Source organism: Branchiostoma belcheri, unplaced genomic scaffold (assembly GCF_001625305.1).
Source record: "Branchiostoma belcheri isolate BF01 breed outbred unplaced genomic scaffold, Haploidv18h27 scaffold7, whole genome shotgun sequence".
In the NCBI taxonomy this organism is placed as follows: domain Eukaryota; kingdom Metazoa; phylum Chordata; class Leptocardii; order Amphioxiformes; family Branchiostomatidae; genus Branchiostoma; species Branchiostoma belcheri.
In genome coordinates, this window is record NW_017804353.1 from 3828878 (window position 1) to 3834262 (window position 5385).

Consider the following 5385-nt stretch of genomic DNA (forward strand, 5'->3'; position numbering starts at 1 on the left):
AGTCTTGTTGGCGGGGAGCGGATCTTGGGTAGCGGACTAAAGCTAACAAGGCTGGATACCAGGCTAAAGATGTAAAGTATTATACTAGGCTGAGCTATAGGTAACTATGATACTATCGCTTCATGTGTACATTACACGTCCGTAAAAATGTCGGTTTAGATTCTAACCAAAAATGTGTAGATTTTTTTTATGACCCAAGAAATACTCACTGCTCCGACATTTCTCCTCCTGAAAAGGCGCACTGCAGGATGACTTCCATCGTACACAGACTGGCCTGTTGGAATATCTCGAAACTGTCCTCTTTCCCAGTATACTTCGAAAGTTTTTCCTACATGCAGATTATAAAGACAGGAACTACAAAATTGAACATACAGAATAGTGACGAAGGTACTATTTGAAGAAAAATTAATTTTAAACTTGAAAGAAGTATACCCTCCTCCGATGTAGCATTCTGTCATATCCGTAATGATTTAACTTGCCTCTTCTCACCAGAACGAAAGGGGAATCCGTAAAACAAAATATCAAAGCAACAGGATGAATTTTCGAAAGAGTCGAAGGCGCAGAGTCAGACGTTACGTGGCGGTTAGAGTAGCGTCAGTCAGGTAAGATAGCGCGGGTATCCCTTCATACTTTCTGTACGGTTTTTCCTGTCGAAAGGAACACAAAGACTGATGAAAAAATAAGCTCCTTGCCAGAGATAAGAGCACACTCACGATCATGTGTTCCGCCGCCCTGTTGTAGACGCTGACGTAGTTTTTCAGGATGTCGAAGTGGAAGGCAGGCGTGAGGAGGCGGCGGTGAACCTTCCATACGTCACCGGTACTCGTGATCAGACCGTTACCTGGCAACCACACAAAACATACAGTACTTTTACTCAGGGATTTGAAAGAGCTGTTTCCGTAATATTCTGTCTAGATGCTCTGCAAACTGTACTGTAGGTTCACAACTGGGAAAAGCTACCATCGGTAGGGACTTTCGAAGTTGAAAAGCACTTCAAAAGGACGCACTTGAAGTGTCATGGTGTTTAATAGCACAGAGTGGTTTCATGGCACCGATAAAGTACGCACGTGTAACACGGAGGTTTCTTAATCTCCAAGCAGATCTTTTGGTGGCAAGACAGTATCCATTGGCCAGAGGAGTGTCCATTAGCCACCGAAACCAAAAGATCTGCTTGGAGATTAGGTTTCTTACCTAGCCATGGCCGTAACTGATCATAATCGTCAGACTTCTTGGCTGAAACAATGAATGTAAAAAGATTATCACCATAAAGATATGCTAACAGTGATCACAAGAAGCTACTAGTACATTTTTCTACACTCAGTTCGCACTTTAATTCTTTATCATTTCTAACTGTACTGAACTTTAATACTCTAATTGCAAGTTAAGGGAGCACACAACTGTAACTACGTAAACGATAGGTGTCTGGTCGATAGATACATGTATATCTAATGTTTCTCCTTACATTACGTAGAAACACGTACTGGTAGTTTTGAGCAGTTGCCTGATGGTATCAGGGTGGGTGACCATGACGGCGGGCGGGAGGACGCTCACCCAGAAGCAGTGCGCACGCGGGTGTTTCTCCACGATCTCCCGCGACATGGACAGAAACCGCTCTCCAAAACGCCCGTCCGTCTGTGTGTGTGTTAAGTTACAATACTCAGAAGGGCACTTGAGCACTTCAGGAACGAAATGTTTCCATGGGCAATCATACGATGAGCACGAAAGCAGTAAGGTTTCGAACATAATGTGTATCTATGTACAATGTATTCATGGTATTATGCATAACATACGCCACGGTAGTTGCTCCGAAATGTTCCTTCCGTGGAGTTAATGCAAATTTCTTGCTCATCTCCAAGCAGATGGGGGTCATAACGATTTCTCTGTCTTCATCGCTTTTGGGCACACTCTGAGGGGGCGGTGTTTCAGAAAAACATAGCCAGACTGTTTCCATGGCCTACACAGGCCAGTTTCTCAGCTCCAGGACCAACCAGTGCCCCCAAGGAAATTAGATCACAGCCCCCCTCAGTTAGGCCCAGATCCACAGGTCTGGCACCCAGGCTAAGAAAAACGGGGCAGTCAGAGAAAATTTAAACTCCTACAGTATTGCCAACATCAAACTTAAAATCTAGATTTTAAGCTCCTTGTCCACATTGAGTACCCACCAGGTGCAGGTTGCCGTACAGCCAGTGGTAGGGAGGGCAGGGGAACGGCCGCCCCACTCGGAACTCCCGCCAGTATCTCCAGACGAACTTGGTCACTACGTACAGCAGGTACGTCACAACTGGCACCAGCAGTCCGACTGCGACATGCACCGGGTCCACGTCTGTCTTCATTGTGTCAGGCTACAGGGATCAACGTTAATGGCAATGTCCAAATACATGTATCTATAAGGTAAAATTCAGGTGCAACATGCAGAGGAAAACAACAAGCACAGTGAGAACGGAAAAATCATATTTGCGGTAACATTATGAGCTATTGGTGTATTTCAGAATATTGAAAACATTGCTTAAGTTACACCTGCGGTATTTTGGCTGCTTGGTTAGGGTAAAATCACATAGTTAAACCCTTTGATAGCAGCCGATAGAAAACAGAAAGACCGATACGAATTATACTGAACTTTAGCCCGGTGTCAGAAAGTATCAGAGCTTCCGAGGACGAAAGAGGAGAATGACAGGTTTTGATACCAGGCTGACAGAACTTACACTATGGCTAAACGACAACTGGAAATGCCCGTGTACTTACATAACTACAATCCCGACGATAAGGCTGGTCTTCCAACGTTCAAGGAACTCCCCGAAATACAAGCAGCTCGAAATGTTCACATTACATACATGTACATTGAACTCTAGAGTTGTTGACCTTTGTACCCAGCTCTTAACTACACAGTCATAAACATGCATGTAGAGGGAGTTCAGTCTAAGCTCCTGAGTAAAAAGAGCCAAAATTTGCCAGGATCATGTCTGTTGCTTTTTCATATCATTGGAATGTTTGTCTATTTTTGTATTAGTAGAGAGATTAGCCTCGTATGTGCTGAGATTTCCCTTCTAACATCAAACACTGTTGGGAAATTTCGGCTCACTTGTTTGGCAACCAAGACAAAATGCATCAATATGTAAATGGTCTTCTTACCTAGCAAGTAAAGCAACAGTTACAAACACTCCGCTAACAGTAGTTCCACAAACTTTATTCACCCTCCAGCTATCCTCCCATCATTTACAAGACATCATACAAAAATTCTGATATTTTGGTTAGCCATTCCGTTAACTACATGTGTGTTGCACTATCTTCAGTTATACCACATGCACAACTATCACATTACCTTGTACACTGTTGTTACAATAGTTTATGTGATTGAATAAACTATCAACAAGCACCTGTCTTATTATACATATGCTCTGTATAAAATGTAATCAAACCCATTACTGGAACAGTCTGCATGCATCAGTGCATTCTACATATCATGTGGAGTATCACTACTTAAACAATACCAGTATGTTAAAGCTAGGACTAACTATTATGACTTAACTACGCATACAATTCTGTATCTGTCTCTTTTCCAGAGGAGCAACATACAATGCTAGTCTGAGTACATGTCTTTATAAAATCCATGGCATTGTGACACACTGTGAAACTTAACGAATATATATATATATCATACATATATATTGACATAAGCATGCATGGTTTATCAAAACTGCAAAAGTTGGATGAGTTGTTATTGGTATGTCTGTAGTTCTGTAGAAAATACATGTACAAACTGGGATGTGATTAGCGTTACTTTGGAAAATGTTGGATCTGTTCAAAATGGACTTCTAAACAAAAATCAGCCACTTTACCACTGCAAAGGATAATAGAATCAAGAGCTGTCTTATACAATGCATGTTTGTTTTACTACCTTCATGTGTAAGGTTTCTATACAGCAAATATAAATTTTGTGTTGTCCACAGTGGCACAGAAATTAAACTTCATTTGTAACAAACCTAACTTAATAATCTGTTGTCAAATAATTTTTGTTCCACAAAGCATTATCAAGATTTGTATTTACCATGTGGCATAGCTAGATTTAGTGATAAAATTGAGCTACAAGCATAATATATGCTTTTAACACTCTAACATACAGTGTGGCTACTACTACAAAAAATGATTGTAAATTCATATAAAACCAAAATAACTGACACATACATATGTACCAAATACATATTGCATAAAAAACAAGCCAATCAACAAATATTATCTTGTGATTATGTACATAATAGCCAACATAGATCAGATACATGCAAAAATAATGTTTAACACAATAGTTAATGTGCAGTACAGGGTAGTGCAGATAGGAGGAGCTATTACAATTTATAGCGTCAGACTTTTCGAGCGTTTCAGTCCAAAAACAAAGTCCCTTCATGGCAGGGTAGCAACTGTATGTAGGCTGAATTTCAGGCTAAAGTTTTTTCACATGTAAATAAATTCATTGCACCTCTCAAATCATCAAGATGTTATATTTTCAATAGATGCCCCACTGTAAACATTCTTTAAAGCACCAACACCATGGGTGTTAGAAAAACCAATGTCCTTGTAAAAACCTTTCCAAAATCAACAAGTTTTGCCATTCATATAAATGCAGCTAGAACAGGACTCAACTGGTTTCAAGTAAATTGTACATGGGCTGTTGCAATTGTAAATCACAGCCTATACTTTAGAATGTAGTTGCGTTATAAACAGTGTTTTGGTTGCAAATGTCCTTGGAGAAAGCTAGTCTTCTGATGACAGATGTGAGCAGCCAAAAAAAGCAATGCAAAGCACAGTAGATGTTACTGCTTTGTGTATTTTACAGTATAGCTAGAGAGAGTACCTTAAATACACTCTACAAGAAGATAAACATTATGCCACACCGACTACATTAGCTATTCATTTCTTTGATATATCTTATGTCTGGATAAATGTAGAGGGAGAGGAGGAAAGCATTGGTGTGGCCTCTAGTGCTACATGCAGCTAACAGGATATGCAACACAGTCATGTTAAAAAGGCCACAGGAAAGAGCAGCACAGAACCTGCCAAACGCAGCTACGCTAGATTCACGTTGTTGTTCCACAATCACAGGTTTACATAAAATATATACAGCAATGTTCATAGTCTTCACACTGTCTTCTTTAGCTGGGGATATTACATGAAGTTCAAGCATGGATCATAATTTATATTTCTAACAATTCTTAATAATATTACTTAACCTATTGAGGGATAAACAAAGTTGTTCCTATTGTGATTTATGCACAAATTTCAAGATAATGACTTTTTAGTTTGCAATAAAATATATGACGGTCTGAGGGAACATATCTTACTTCATGTATCAATATGGTGTGATGGTGTAATGTGTGTATATGTTAGAAGAAC

The 5385-nt window shown here is 39.9% G+C and overlaps 1 pseudogene; it reads right to left on the reverse strand.

Moving 5' to 3' along the window:
• Positions 1–2815, reverse strand: part of LOC109484545 — a 6085-nt pseudogene extending 3270 nt beyond the window's left edge.
• Positions 2816–5385: the final 2570 nt, after the last annotated feature.